The 16,536-nt window shown below is 46.0% G+C and overlaps 1 protein-coding gene across 2 annotated transcripts in view; it reads left to right on the forward strand.

Annotated features, from left to right (window-relative positions):
* ACTL6B (actin like 6B) overlaps positions 1-16,536 on the forward strand; it is a 254,821-nt gene that overhangs the window by 52,149 nt on the left and 186,136 nt on the right. The window lies entirely within an intron of this gene.

Genomic DNA, 16,536 nt, shown 5'->3' on the forward strand with positions numbered 1-16,536 from the left:
AATATACAACGAAAATTAGTAGATCCAACAGCCACGTTCCTTGCTGATGACTGTAAGATTATGGGGCCTGTAAAGTGAGGTATGCAAGGACAGCTGCTGCGTGAGTGCACGTCAAGGGCTGGATCTATGCGGTAAGCAGCTGGCTCGTCATAATGTAGTGCTGCCTGCTGGGTGACCAACTGCCATGGGTGCAAATTCAGGACGGTCAGTGTAAAAATTCAGGACAAAGGGTCAAAATTCAGGACAAAAATTCAGGACAGAAGGTCAAAATTCAGGACAAAAATTTGGGTCAAATCATACGTTTTACAGACATATCAGAGGAGGTCGCACAATAGTATATAAGTAAATATACAATGAAAATTAGTAGATCCAACAGCCACGTTCCTTGCTGATGACTGTAAGATTATACGGCCTGTAAAGTGAGGTATGCAAGGACAGCTGCTGCGTGAGTGCACGTCAAGGGCTGGATCTATGCGGTAAGCAGCTGGCTCGTCATAATGTGGTGCCGCCTGCAGGGTGACCAACTGCCATGGGTGCAAATTCAGGACGGTCAGTGTAAAAATTCAGGACAAAGGGTCAAAATTCAGGAAAAAAATTCAGGACAGAAGGTCAAAATTCAGGACAAAAATTTGGGTCAAATCATACGTTTTACAGACATATCAGAGGAGGTCGCACAATAGTATATAAGTAAATATACAACGAAAATTAGTAGATCCAACAGCCACGTTCCTTGCTGATGACTGTAAGATTATGGGGCCTGTAAAGTGAGGTATGCAAGGACAGCTGCTGCGTGAGTGCACGTCAAGGGCTGGATCTATGCGGTAAGCAGCTGGCTCGTCATAATGTAGTGCTGCCTGCTGGGTGACCAACTGCCATGGGTGCAAATTCAGGACGGTCAGTGTAAAAATTCAGGACAAAGGGTCAAAATTCAGGACAGAAGGTCAAAATTCAGGACAAAAATTTGGGTCAAATCATACGTTTTACAGACATATCAGAGGAGGTCGCACAATAGTATATAAGTAAATATACAATGAAAATTAGTAGATCCAACAGCCACGTTCCTTGCTGATGACTGTAAGATTATAGGGCCTGTAAAGTGAGGTATGCAAGGACAGCTGCTGCGTGAGTGCACGTCAAGGGCTGGATCTATGCGGTAAGCAGCTGGCTCGTCATAATGTGGTGCTACCTGCAGGGTGACCAACTGCCATGGGTGCAAATTCAAGATGGTTAGAGTAAAAATTCAGGACAAAGGGTCAAAATTCAGGACAAAAATTTGGGACAAAACATATGTTTTACAGACATATCAGAGGAGGTCGCACAATAGTTTATAAGTAAATAGACAACCAAAGTAAGTACAAGTCAAAATAAGTTTATATAAGTTTGAGACAATCGTGCGCTTCACAGGTTTTCAGTATGCGCGCAGCTTTGCAAAGGGACACCAGGTCCTTTCTGCAACCCAGATTTGTGCGGGAGAAGGCACACCTCACGCTGTGACTATCATAGGGCCCATTGTCACTCTATCTGTGATAATCGTCTGCCGTCTCAGAACGACAATGGGCCAGTCCACAGTCTATGCGAGGTCTGGGGGGGGGGGGGGGGGCTGCAGGCAGCCTCCGTCTCCAGATTAAAAGGTAAGTGCGAGAGGCCCCCAGAGGAAACTTTCAAACTCATGGGGCCTCTGCAGGGGAACAGCATACCTTCCTGAAATTCAGCAATTTGATTTTAGTATGATGTCTGTAAGGCGTTTTACGGATGCATTATAGACATCAGACTAAAATAACGGACGGTCCGTGAAATTGAGGGACGGTTGCTTTGTCACCCTAGCTTCCTGGCGGAGTGACAGGTCGGATGTATATATTTAGAGCCGGTCTGGCAGGCGCGTTCCTTTTCAACACGTGTGTCCACATTCTATCGAATGTCATCAAGAGACTATGTCAATATTGAGAGCTGCGCTAGTCCAATAATTAATCTGAACATGAGCCCTACGAGGAATGTCACCAGGGTTAACACTGTCCGGGCACTTCCAAAACTATCATTACATCACCATATGCTTCACAGAGAGTTTCCGATTCATGCTGTGTAAAAGATTTCATGACATTAGGAAACAATCCGGAAACATACTTACTACAGAATTGTTATCATAACATGGCAAATGCATGTACTATTTTGAGCACATATCAAAGGCACTTTATCACATAATCCACATAGATGTTGTGTGTTTTAGTTGCTAATGCACCACAAACGTTACACAGATCGCTCATCACATTTTGTAAAAGGAATAAAGTAAGTGTCAATACAGTTCATGGTTTCCCCTGGGGCCGACTAAGAGAACAACCAAACGAAGAGATCGTATGAAGAGAGTACTCTGGAGGTCTCAACACATATGAAGTTGGGACACCTGTCTCGAGATCTCCCCTGATTCATTAAGCCCCTTCTTCCCTGTATCAAGCTGTTGTATCCACTTGCACTCTCTTAAGTAAAGGGTGGTTTCTGTGTCACCTCCTTTTCAATTACCCACCACCAAGGGATTACCTGTTCCAGTACCCAGCACCTCAAATTCTCTGTCGTACAGGGGCGGATCCTCTGCTAAGGGGAAGGAGCGTCGCCCCACTAACCAAATTGCCCCCAGATATGGAAAAATTAAATGGTAATAAACGTAATTTATTACCATTTTATTTTCCCAACCCCGTCCTGAGCCGAGCGTCAGGACTGGGGGCGGGAGCGTCAGGACTGGGGGCGGGGCTTTATGGATTCTGCTGCTGCCAATCAGGCAGCAGCAGAAAGCAGCGATAGGCAGGGCACTTGGGTTTAAACTGCGCATGTCTTTTTGGCCAGCCGTCTTGCAATGGCCAGCCAGACATGCTCAGTTTGAACCTCTTTAGCCCAGCTGTGTTAAGACAGCTGGGTTAGAGATCGCATAGGGCTCCAGTGCCCTCGGGGGCGGCCAGAGAGGCTGCTCCCTCCAATCCTGGCGCTGCTTTCATGCTCATTGAAAGCAGTGCCAGGATTGGCTTCTGCAGCTTCCTAGTCACGTCGCGTTGGAGCCTGCTTGCCTGCCTGGACACGAGTGAGGAGGATGTTGTGCCAGGATCGAAGGTAAATGTATGTTTTTTTTATTTGTTAATAACTTATTTAGTTCCCTCTTGCCTCACTACCCTTCATACATGCCAGCCGCCACTGCTGTTGTATGCTGCATGTGATTGAAATGGTCAACCAAGGGGACCCCTTGTGTTTTACAACAAATCCTGGAACAATTTTGGAGGATTCTGGCTTTGACTTTGTCTCCTCTGTCCCACGTATAGCTTGTCACAAAGGCATGCGAAGACATAGATAAACTCTGCAGAATTACAATTTGTCTGATGATAAAGTGTGTATCCGTGATAAACATGCATAAAGCCTTTTTCTTTCCAATGTCAAATTTGCACGCCTTACATCGCCCGCGTTTGAAATGGCCACATTAATTGGGTCCTCAAGTCAGGGGCTGGCGACGTCTTCAAAAATGAGCTAACCACAAACTCTCTGATGTTCTTTCCCCTCTTCAAAGGCAAATAATGGCTTCCCTTCAGTGTCAGCCTCATCAAAGGCCAGAGCCCAATGCTGGGTTATGAGCTTTATTATTGCATGGCTTCTATTATTAAATGTAGTAACACACACTATTCTGTTGGGGGATGCATTGCGGTTGCTGTTAACTCCTAGTAGGGTGTCACGGGGACAGTACCGTGCTCCTTTTCGAGCTCTTTTGAGTAAGCTCTTAGGATAGCCCGTTGCTTCAATCGTGTAAGTAGATGGTCAGTCTCGCTAAAGAAGTCTTCTCTTTGTGTACAATTTCTCCGAAGTCACAGAAACTGACCATGTGGTAGGTTGTCTCTCAGATTCCTAGGATGCTGACTGGGATATCTGAGTCGTGTGTTGCGTTCCATAGGTTTCCTAAAGAGTGTTGTGTGAAGTGCATTGTCAGTAACTCTTATACTCAGATCTAGGAAATTTATACCATCTTGACTATATGTAGTGGTAAATTGTATGTCCATGGATCTATTATTGAGCCACATGAAAACATCTTTCAATCTGAGCTCACCCACAGTCCAGATCATCAGTACATCATCAATGTACCTCTTCCAAAGTGTGATGTTATCAAGGAAAGAATTATCAGTATTGTATGTGTAATCCTCCTCGTACTTGTCCATATACAGATTTTCTAAAGCTGGGGCAAATCCGGCCCCCATAGCCCCACCCATCATTCGAAAAAAGTACTCATTCCTGAATAGAAATAAAATTTGTGATCATGGCTATCTCGAGTAACCGCGCTATAAATTCGGTAGGTACCCAGTTAGGACCTTCCCTTTTATTGAGGACATCACGGACCACTTGTAAAGCCTGGTCCTGAGGGACACTAGTGTATATTGAGGCTACTTCCAGCGTCACCTTTAGCTGCCTGTCTCTGTCGAAGGGCTGATATTCAACCAATTTAACAACCTCCATCGTATCTCGAATACGATGTCTTGTTTTTAACACCCATGGTTGTAAAATAAGGTCAATGTATTTGAGAGGGGCTCTAAGATGGAACCACATCCGGAGACAATAGGCCTCCTGGGTGGCTTATCCCTATTTTTGTGTACCTTGGGTAGGGTATATATCGTAGCAGTGCGGGGATTCTTTTTCTTCAGGAACCCAAACTCCAAGTCACTGAGGTAACCTTCATTCAGTCAGTGTGAGTCGACGTATCAGTTTGGTAACCTCTTTGGTGGAGTCACCCTTTGTATTTTTGTTGTTAGTTGTGTGGAGATCTCTGTGCTGTAGTCCTCGATGTCCTGAATAACAATAACACCCCGCTTGTCGGCGGGTTTAATGACTATGTCACCATTCATTTTAAGTGATTCTAAGCTCAGTCGCTCTTCATTACTTATGTGATATCGGGTATTTTTTTTGTTGTCAAAAAGTTTCATGACATCACGCGGACCACTTGCTCAAATGCCAGTATTTTGATGGATATGAGATGTAAACATTGATGGTGTTCTAAACTGTGTGGTGGACAACCTGCTATCTTGTGTAGGATTGGGGTTCTTGTAAAAATAATGGTGCAACCGTACTTTCCTAAAAAATTGTTGAAGTTCAATCTTGGTGTTAAAACAGTTAGGGAGTGACATGGGCACAAAAGATAAGCCCTGTATTCTTCAGCACACAGGATGAATTTTTATTTGTGCTGAGGAAGACCCACTGTTATGTGTTATACACACACACTTTCCATTGGGGGTCGAAACGTCGACAATAAGAATAGGTGTTCCGTCCCAATGTCTTACATACCTACACTTAGGGAATATGGATATGTTTGAACTGTTTTCTCAGTAATGAACGGATGTCCAACTGAGTCATTTTTTCAGTTTATTGTAGTATGTCAACTGTCCTGTTGTTTGGATTATGTTTTATGTAATGCAACTTTTGTATAAATCCGTCCGGTCATGGGTACTTGTCCTTCGGCAGCAGTCGGGCTCGATAAACCAATCTCTTCTGGCTGGCTTGTCAAAAGGTTGCTCAGATAAGATTTTACCTTAATTATACACGAAAAGACAAGAGTCATTTGGCAAAAAAGGAACAAGTTGGTTTAATTAAACGCAGCAACCGTGAGAGTCTCGACAGAGTGCGTCTGAGGAAAGTCTCACTTTGTACAAGTTTCGGCTGATAATATATAAATTCTCGAGAGGTACAATAAACTGATTGTGCATTCTTGAAAAAGCATCCAAGTCATAAATTAACAAGTTTGGGCATCTGATAGGGACACAGATGGCTCTCAACCTCTAGGAGAGCTATTGAGGGCCAATTCGTATGTGTCCAGATATCCGGTGTGGGGAGCACGCGATCACGACCTGTGGTGTGCATGTCATGTCCTGATTGGCTGAGTGTTCCTAACTACATGTGGCATCTAGCTTTGTGGTATTTTGGGGAACACGCGCCTTTGACCAAATTTGTTTGATTGGGGCCAGTTTCCTCTGACCTGCTTGGTGTGAAACTGTCTATCTGTGGGATCGATCAGGGTGTTCACTGAGTGCCATTTGTCTGTGGGCTAAGTGAGACCCCACCTGTGACGTGTCACTCGATAGGCGTGAGTTGGGGTCGTAGGACCTGTCTGACCACATATCTCTGACTCTGGGTTGACGGAGGAGGTCACCTTGGGTAAATCCAACAACAATGATACAAGTTTATTAAAACTCCTGAAAATAATATGGCAGTCATTATTATAATTTTTACCGACATTCTCAACATTGTGCGTACAGTTGTCACAGTATACATCGATATTGTCTTTACTGATATTGACATAGTTATGCGTATCTAGATCATGGCGTACATCAGCATTGTTTCTACTGGTAACAACACTGTTATGCGTGTCTGGATTTTCTCAGCAATAGGTGGCTGTCGTGTTGGCCATAGTCTCATGTAACACCGCATCCTCCTGTAGCAGTGGTTGCATGCCCCAGGTGGGTATTGGGGATGGCACTCAATCCCATGCCAGTGTTACTTCTAGGGCGTTGTGGTCTGCTAGCGTTTTACCTAGGTATGTTGCATGTGTGATACTAAGTTGGGGGGGATGCAAAGGATTCTATCGAGGAATAAATGTAATGTGTGCAGTGGTGAACAAAAGGAGTATTCCCGCATACCGTTATTGCGGCTGCTCCAGACATCAGCGATTCCAATCATATATCCATTGCTGCAATGCCTTGGCTTTTCTTGCCGAGCCAGTGCTTGGTAGGAGGGTGTGTGATGCATGCACTCTCATTGAGTGCTGAAAGCAAAATATGAAAGTTCCATGAATGTATGCAGTGTAAATATACAAGTCATCCAATCTAAAGAATATTAATAGAGCTATGTTCCAGGGGAGGACAAATACAAGGAAAGAGATGGAAAGGAAAGCCATTGAGTTAGACATAAACACAATTGACAAGAAAGCCAGCCAATTATAAACAATTGGCTGACCCATGCCCACTGTAAGGCTTGATATTGTATGCAGTATGTCAGGCGACGGCGTTCTGCCTGCTTAGCTCGAGCGCACGTTACTTACCCAGGGCCATTGCTTACCTGGTGAGTTGTGGTGTTTCCTGGGGTGTTAAGGCATGGAGCCCACCTGGTAGAACCCCCCATCTATTCCGCCATTGAGGGGGGCAGCTGAGTCTGCTGCGTTGGGGCTCCGATGCGTGCTCAGACACCATGTTGAATTGAGTTGCAATAGTGTTTCATGATGGTGCCCCATGTTGTAGATTCCTCTTAGACTAATCTAAGGTGGTGGGAAATTAGTTCTCATTGTTCCTCTTTAACTTCCAGGGTGATTGATCCTATATTAGTGGGGCCAGTTAAATTAACAGTGTGTTTCAATTCTCTCACTATGTCTTTTGGTGTAACTATTTTCCTGGGGCTGGTCCTTCACTGTTGTCTTGCCATTCAGATGCATTGGTGTCGCTCCAGAGTTCGGTCTCCTGCTGTCTACATTGGAGGTTGTTGCTTCAGCTTGTTTTCTCCTCAGCATTGGTTTCTTTCTAAGGGCACTTGCCAGCTGCAGTCAGATACATCACCAGTCAGTGCAGGAGCTGCATAATGAAATCACCCATTCTTCAGGGGCACGTCCTTGAAGATACAAAGACTTTTGTTGCATCCAGCTTTAAACGCAATAGGTCTTTTGCCTGTTTGTGAGTGAGACCTAAAAGGGTTCATGATCCAATGAACATTCTCATCTTCTGTACCAGTCTCACTAAAATGCTTGTGCTGTTGAGACTCTTCATTGTGATTTACCTTTATTACTTTTACGCCCATATGCTCATAGTGGTAGTGACGCCCATACCTCAAGCTCCAGCGTTACCTTCTTAAAACCGCAATATATCAGATTTTTTTACTATAAACAAACCCTTGGGGTCCAGCTAAATCTTTCACACAGCCATCTATCTCAGGATGATACAAGATGCCGGACACGCTCTGTACTCCATCTTTTTAAAAACTATTTTATTGAATTTTTTCCGCGACAGTTTACATAATTGTAGTCATAGAAGTTGGCACAATTGTCATAATTGCATATTACATGTCCACCGGTCAACCAAGGGCGTGACAAGAGTAGCGGGATTGGCTATGGGTCTCCCTGCTATGGCCGTGCAGTGTTGTGGTGTGTCTTAATATAGGAGCTATATAGCTTGAACGGTATCCGGTCCCTGAAACTACCGGCATGGAGAACGAACAGGGGGTGAGAACCTAGAGTGAGTGGGGCAAAGCAAATTAGAACCTCTTCATCCGTGGGCGTCAAGAGATGGAAGGATTATGTTGCTGCGTGTATTTTTTAGGTGGGGGGTGGGAGTGGGGCTTTCCCAAAGTGTGGCTCATACGAGTGCAGGTGCTGTGTAGGGGTCTCTTTTTTCTGTGGGGGTACTGCCAGGTCATGCACTAACGTGATGTCTGGAGGTAAGTGGGGTGTTACCGGTATTTGGGGCGGACTGGGTTTATGTATCTTGGCTTGGGGCTTTAGTTGTACTTGTCTGTTGTGGCGTTTGGTGGGTGCTTACTGCGTGGTGGTGGAATTGGTACAGTAGTGTAGCCCACTCTGTGGAAATATGCTTCTTACGCAGACCTTGTACCTCCTCCCGCCTAATTGTGTCCTCCTCTGCCAAGCCTCATTTACTAACTGCCCCTCTCCAGGCTGCCAGTGGGGGTCTTCTGGGGCTCTCCAGTACATTGTGATCCCTCTCTTCGCCAGTAGAAGGGCTAGGGAGGCAAAGCGCTTCTGAACTTTAAGGGTCTTTCGTCTGCGGAATATCCCAATCCCGCTGGCCTCCCAGGTGTGAATGTCAGTGAGCCCTGTTAATTCCCGTAGTGTCTCGTGTATTGTACTCCAATAGGACTGTATCGTGGGGCATAGCCAAAACGTGTTTAAATGTTGCATCCAGGGTTTGACATCTTGGGCAGAGGAATCGCGTGTCTGGGTAAAACCGTTAGAGCCGTGCCGGGGTAAGGACTGTATGTTTTTAAATCGAGCGCTGCGGGACACTTTCTTTGGGTATTCTAAGGCTTGTTCCCATTCCTTATCATGTAGTGGGTGCCCTATCTCCTCCTCCCACTTCTGTCGCAGTGGTGTAAGTGTAGTGGCAGTGAGATCCCGGATTGCTTTATAAAGCCATGTAATTAAGTGTCGGCCCATGCCCATATTGAGTACTGCGTGAAGTACCTGGTGCGTTGCGGGTTCCCCCTCTGAGATGTCCAAAAGGCGGCAGCAACTGAGGATTATTTGTCTATGGAGCAGGAATTGCCCACGTGGGAGACCAGTCTCCTCAGAGAGCTGGTCGAACTGGAGCAGCTGACCCTCCATGAAAAGTATCCCACCTCCAGGTCCGAGTGGCTTGTGCAGATTTCGGGGGGAGTAGTATCCACCGTTTCTAGGTATTCCGGTTAGCGGTAATAGGGGTTTGTACAAGGGGGTCCCTCCAGACATGCGGTGAATGCGTAACATGCATGTACGTGCTGCCGTCACCTGTATAGAATATGTCGACTCATGACTGGTGCCGGGGAGGAGCAAGCGGCAAATAGCCTGCACCATCATGGATCCCATTTCCGAGCCGGTCTCCCCCAGATGTCACCCCGCTGTCCATCGGTACAGCCATCGGGACTCCCACTGGAGTTGCACCGCAAGAAAATAAGGGGGATGGCGCCCCCAGTCCTCCTCGGTCTGTCGGGAGTTGTAGCTTTGAAAGGGCTACTCTCCGATGCCCGTTTCCCCAAATGATGGAGCTCAATAAGGTATCCAGTTCGCAAAAGAAAGAGTGAGGGGGGATGACAGGGGTCTTGGCTAAGTAATTGCGGCACTAAGATCACCTTCGCTAAGGCTATCCTGCTTATTGGGGATAGCGGCAGAGCCTTCCACAAATGTACACGGGCCTTGGCTCCCGCTAGGGCTCTACGATGATTACCCTCGAATAAGTCCGTGGGACAGTGTTAAAATCGAATGCCGAGGTATCGTGGGGCGCAGGTATTCCAGGCAATACTTGAGTCTCCGACTCTTATCTCTTGTTGGGAAGGTCTGGGTTCAAGGGGTATATAGTGGATTTTGCCCAGTTGACCTTTAGCCCTGCTGCAGCCGCAAAGTCCAAAAGTGTGTTCCATATGGGACTGAAATCCGCTACGATATCCCGTACAAACAGCAGCAGGTTGTCCGCGTACAGGGACACAATGTGCGTAGTACCTGGTATTGGGATGCCCCAAGCTTCTCCTTCCCGGCGCAAGTGTATCGAGAGCTGCTCCATTGCCATGGCGAACAACAAGGGGGAGAGGGGGGACCCCTGCCGAGTGCTTCTCTCTATCTGGCAGGGCGGCGAGATGTATCTACCCACTCGCACCCTGGACGTGAGATTTGTGTATAACAGTTTCACCTGTGCTCTGAAGGTGGATCCCAGCCCCCATCCATTTCAGTGTCTCGAAGAGGTATGGCCAGGTCAAAGTGTCAAATGCGTTTTCCAAGTCCAGGACCAGGCAAGCCGCCCTGGGGTAGCGGCACAGAGCCCGATCCTGGACATGAAAGAGCCTGCGGATGCTTTGGGATGTATTCCTATCCAGCACAAACCCGTTCTGGTCCGGGTGTATTAACGGCGGGAGCATTGGGCCTAATTGGTCCGCCAGAATCTTGCCTAGAATCTTGCAATCCCCCCTCCCTATGCTTCCTGAGTGCCTACAGATTGAAGTTGTATCTGCGTAGGTCTGCTTATACTTCCTCATACGCCGTCTTGGCTTCCGCGACTTGGGCTGGGGTCACAGAGCCCGTGTCTGCTGCCTTGGTCACGGCCGCCAGCTCTTTTCAGCTTTCTGCAAGCTTCGGTCAAGTGTCCTGTGGACTCTCGCTATCTGCCTGATGCAGGCCTCTCTGATGACTACCTTGAAGGCATCCCATTCCAACATGCTCTGTACTCCATATCATCCTATCATCTGGTTTCTCAGTGAAAGAGTAGTTTCAAAAAGGTTGTGGTCTCCTTCATCAGGCACAACCTTGGCACTGATTTATTACAGGGCAAATGTCTTCGCATACTTTGTAGCATTGTTAGCAACCACAAAGATGTGGTCTGTCTTTTTCGCTGCTGCTTGACTTTTTGTGTTTTTTGATCAGGTTGGTTCCAATGGTAGAAGGGGTGCGCAAAGCACAGAACAGAATAGGCTGTGTCTTTTTCTTTCCATATGACTTACCCCTCACTTCAAACTCAGAAGCTCTGTATCGTAACCTTAATTTGCTAGTTTCAGACCCTGTTCGGTTGGCCACAGAGCAAACCGTGGTGGTTGAGGTGGATTGCCTCTGGTGTCTTGGGTTCTGTTCTACTATGGCTGTCACACTGAGCCAATAGCAACCCTTTCCGCACTCGACTCTCAGGAGAGGAAGGGCAAGTGCTCAAACAGGTCTCAGGTGGGTACTGTGGTGGACAAAAGCTAGGAGCCTGCAGCCAACGTCAGACATACCATATTATCCAGCTCAGTGTCCATCGTTTAGTTAAAAGAAAGTACCTTAGTCTCACAGCAAAACAGAAGATTGCACAGTTGAATAGTAACTGCATTTACTAGGTTGTTTCCTCAGTTCTGGTTTTCAGTAAGGAGCTATCCTCCACTTCTGGGACTTTGTCTGCCAACTATTGGAGATTTCTAATGACTACCGTCTCGATGATCGGGTTGACATAGGCATTGATTGAGCACAAGTGCAACTTATTTCAAGTTCCCCCTCTGATCAGATGTGCAAATCACTTTAACATATTCTACCCCTTGGCTTTACCCTGACAGCATGTCTTAATTCCACGCAGCAGCCTCATCCGTGCATTCTAGTCTCTTGTTGCATCACAAGCTGGGCCACACTTTTACCTGCTGGTTGGCGTTGTCGTTTTAGCAGTGCTGCCATTAGAGACTAGGAACTTCCTGGTCTTGAACAACTTAATGCTACCTTCCAGGTCAAAGAACAGGTTCTGGACCTTGTATTATCAGCAGCAGCCCTAGTCCTCTGTGTGCACACACTAGGATAGCATGACACTGCAACCATAGTGATTTATGTGGCTGTTAACAATAGTTTCATGTTGATGGTCTGTGATTCTCTGGTCGCATGTGTAGCAACTGTGTATGTATTTATGTATGTGGCATTTGTGTAGTGTGAGTCCAGCCAAACGGCAGGGGAGCACTGTACAAGGTCAAATGTAAAATACAGTTGAGTCAATTGGAGTGGAAGCTAGATTGGCAGTGGACTGTTACTCTGTAGTATAGTGATGTATAAACTTGACAAACATGATTGGTTTGTACTGTTGAGTAAGCCTTTTTTGTCTTTGAAGCATTCTGCACAATTAAGAATTCTGGGACCCTAATCAAACACATCTATTTCTCAGAATTCTCAGAAGTGCCATCTGAGTAGACACAGGGTAACACATTATAGACAATAAAGTGACAACTGTGAAAAGAAACAGGATGCAAAGACTTTGACCTATTGACAATTCATCAAAACGCAGTTCCCATCTCTTAGTGGCATCTCTATTCTGTCTCACGTCTTAGTATGTTTGGAGGGAAGGCCTTGATTGGAGCATTGGGTGCAGGTCAGAGTTAGTGGGCGGATGTTTTAGATTTTTGGGCAGTCTTTATTTTGAGTCTTTGTGTGGTTTTTGTAGTTCTTATTTTCATATGCTACGTCCTCAGTACATGGTTAATAGTATGAATTTGTTCTGAGTTCATAGGTTTGATTCTTGTTCCTTTTTGGTTAACTTCACCCTATCAAAAACATGCACACATTTTTAAAAGAATAAGGGCCTAACTTATAGCTTGGTGGTTGGGATATTCCGTCACAAAACGGTAGATTTCCCAGTCACCGCATTACAAGCGTGTTGTAGGCTATGGCAGTCGTAATACGGCAAACAATATATCTGTAATGTTTTGACTGAGTACCCTGTCCACCAAACTTTAAAAAAGCCCCTACATTTCTACAAATTTGTGGGCCCTCAAATGTAAATTTTTCAACATTTTGAGATGAAATCATTTCAGGCAGTGCTGGCGGTGGAGGTAAATGTCTCTGCTGAGGACGTCTCTGGTGCTGCTTTTATTGTGCTGCTCATTCCAGTGTTACGTGTGGTACATACCGGTGCTGGAGGTGGTGGTAACGCGAAGTACACCGCAAAAGATTCCCATGCTGCTGAAAATGCCAAAATAACTGGGTCCTAATTTGAGTGGGTTGGGAAAGGTTAAAGTTTTTACAGACTGTCAGTAAAATACAGTTACTCTTGTGTGAGATTTAAAGCGTGTGATAAATACTTCCTTTTTCAAGTTTTTCTCCTAGAAATGAAGCATAACAAACAAGTTGTTTTTTAATGCAACAAAATCTGCATTTTACTTTTTTTCCCCAAGCCTCTCCGTCCCTTCATTGATAATTGTTTTTAAAATTAAAAACAACAACATTGTCAGCATATTCTGGGACTTCTAAAAGTACTCCTACTTTGAGGGTCAAAGGTCAGATTTGGGTATGCTTGAACAGTCCTTGTTTTGGTTCATAAAGTTCATGCTCCATATGGTGGTTTGCTTTGCTTGCCAGACCTAGGCTTGAGTCCACTGTCTCAGGTCACTGAACGGTCTGGTCTCCGCTACAGCAGGCGGTGGGCTCCAAACATACTGCGGTACCACCCAAAAGACCATAGTTGGACTCCATTGTGAACTGTTCAGAGGGGCCCGGGAGGAACTCTCAAATGGACCCTGGACACCCTCTGCCTCATTCTGTTCAAAGAGAGAACTGAGCCATTTCTTGCGGGCTCAATACATATTTGAAAGATATAGGCTCTCCGTACACTCTGCTCTTGATAGCACCCAGTATGGCAGAAAGTGAAAACTCATGGGTTCCACTGGCAGTCATGTGACTATGGAAGAGCATAAAACTGAAGTCGTCAAGAGTGCCACCTACTGTATTGCACTCATCTGTAGATTACAAACATTCCCCCCTGAAGTCAGTCGTGCAACCATCACTCAGCGATAGCCCCACACCGGCACCCGTGATAATCTTCGACCCCCATCCGACGACAATGCATTGGCTTTACCCAGTGGCTGTTTGTTTACAAGACAATACTTCAGTCCCTGACCAAGCATGAACAGGCCCCTTCCTGCAAGTCTGAGCCATCAAACTAAAGAAGGGCAGCTTTTGTCTGAAATCCTGCCGCTAATCCTGCTGTGAGTGTCCCCGAGGCTCAGCACTCTCCCGGTGGCCTTTAAGTGTCTTCACGTGACCTCTGCCCATCTCACTCATACCCAGAAGTAGGATGTGGAACCCATCCTGAAATAATGTAATACCTCTCGCTCATGCATGAATGGATGCCGAAGAGCTGCTCATGCCCAAGCGGCTTCAAGCCTGTAGTCTGTCTCGAGCCCACTTCACTGGCCCAAGATGTTGCACAATCCGCCAGCTCCAGCAGAAAAGTCTTTATTCTGTATGACTTTTGATGCAGCACTTTGACTAGTCATTGGAAGGCTGTGCATATCCTGCAATGGTGCAGTGGTATTCATTAGCAATATCTGTGTACGGCCAACTTTCAAGGCTTATGCAGGATGCTGTGAAGCCTGGAAACCTTAACATAAAGACACGAAGAAACATAAGAGTGTTTCTCTGTGTGTGTGTGTGCGTGTGTACGCGTGTGTGTGTGTTTACCCAATTCCTGTTCTGTCACAAGAACTTCAGCAGAACACATAGACCACTGTCTTTAGAGCTGAAGCAAATCAGAGCCAAATATCCATAGACCAATCCTTAGAGCTCTAGGTGTATTGATGATTGAAAGCCAGCATCCATGCTGCGACGTCTGGTTACATCCGCGTTGTAGCACAAAGTACCTTGTAAGAATGCCAAGCCCCGCGAGGGAAGCTATACCTGAAAATCAAAGATGGCTGCCGTTTCTCAAGATAGGCTAGAGTCCCCGTCTTACTGGGAAATGTAGTTCACTGCACCGCATGGAACGTTCCCAACGCATGCACAGCTTTAATCCAGCGAACACCCTTACTCTGAACTGACCACAATCCTTTCCTGTGCTATGCATACTGCATCGTTGGATACAAACCCGGCAGGACTGTAAATGGCACTTCCAGCCTCGCATCCTGACAAAGTCAAGCTCCTGCACTGGCTGCCATTGCCACAAAGGATAGACACTGCTACCAAGACTCACTCGCTGCATTGCAAATCCACCTGAATCCTGAGAAATGCAACCCAAGCCTAAGATATGCAGGTAAAAATCCACATGCAAATGCTTAGGTTCCAGACCCTGTGTGAGTACTGTGCATGAATGGGTGTCTAATATTATTATTATTATATGGGATTTATAGAGTGCATGGCTACCCTAAGGCTTCCCAGCGCTAGGAGACACGTGCCTGGTAGGAATTGGACAGGCCTTAAAGGTATTGCTTGAACAGCCATGTTTTGATCGCTTTGCGGAACTGTAGTTCTTTGTTCATCATCCGATGTTCCAGTGATAAAGAATATCAAAGTTTAGGAGCAAGGTCGGAGAAGGATCTTCCTCCCCATCTCTCCCTCCTGACCTTCGTTGATTGTAGAAGTTCCTCCGTGCTTGAGCGCAGATGCCTGTTTGTAATGTAAAGGGATACTAGATTCTTGATTTTCCTGGGACCCCTATTATGTCGAGCTCTGTGGGTGATGACCATGTCTAAAACAATCTGACCCTAGTACTGTGGATTGTTCTGCCAAGCCCTTCTGTACTTAGGCTGGAAGGACGGGTAATTAACATTTATTTGCTAATACTTGGTATTCTATGGCAAACCCACAAAAGGTGATGGGAGGCTGCTTGCAACAAGTCTAACCACTGCCGATTGCTCGGGGTAGCATCCCAACCCATTGTTCTTCTGCCCACCATGCCACCTCAGATTAGACCAGGCCAGGCCACATCCAGGTTGGACTCTTCCTATTGGCTCAGGGTCAAGACTGATTTGCATATGGCTGGGTGAAAATGCATGATGAGCAAAAGAATGATGGGTTGAGATGCTACCCCGAGCAATTATCAGCGGTGAGACAAATTGCAAGAATCCTCCAATCACCTTTTGTGTATTTGATGCTACTCTACTCTTTAGGCTCACATATTCTCTCCTCAAAACACCACCTGACCCTCATTCCTGGACTCCAGTAATCAGCCTGCTTGTGACATGTGGTACAGAAAAGCTTTCTGGTAGTTAAATATGTGGGTGTTCAAAAGAAACTTTAATCATTCCACACAATCTGTAACTAAAGATTGCAAGTTTGCAAATATTTCAGGTACTCTTAACCTCTATAAAGTCATACCTGGGCAAACCCCCACACACCAGGAATTGAGACATTTGCTACCAGACCTTTGGAACGCACAGATTATCTAAGAAACACCACCAAACCGAGTACCAGTTAGTACTGGCTACTGGGGTGGCTGCCTTCTACGCGTTCAGAAGTGCAACCACCCTTGCAGCACCCCAACAATGACCGTAGAACAATACCCTCTTTCCAAAGAGAAGCATAGAGTCTACTGCCCGTAACCCTAACACTGTTGGTGCTCA

The sequence above is a fragment of the Triturus cristatus genome, chromosome 12, assembly GCF_964204655.1.
Source record: "Triturus cristatus chromosome 12, aTriCri1.1, whole genome shotgun sequence".
Lineage (NCBI taxonomy): Eukaryota > Metazoa > Chordata > Amphibia > Caudata > Salamandridae > Triturus > Triturus cristatus.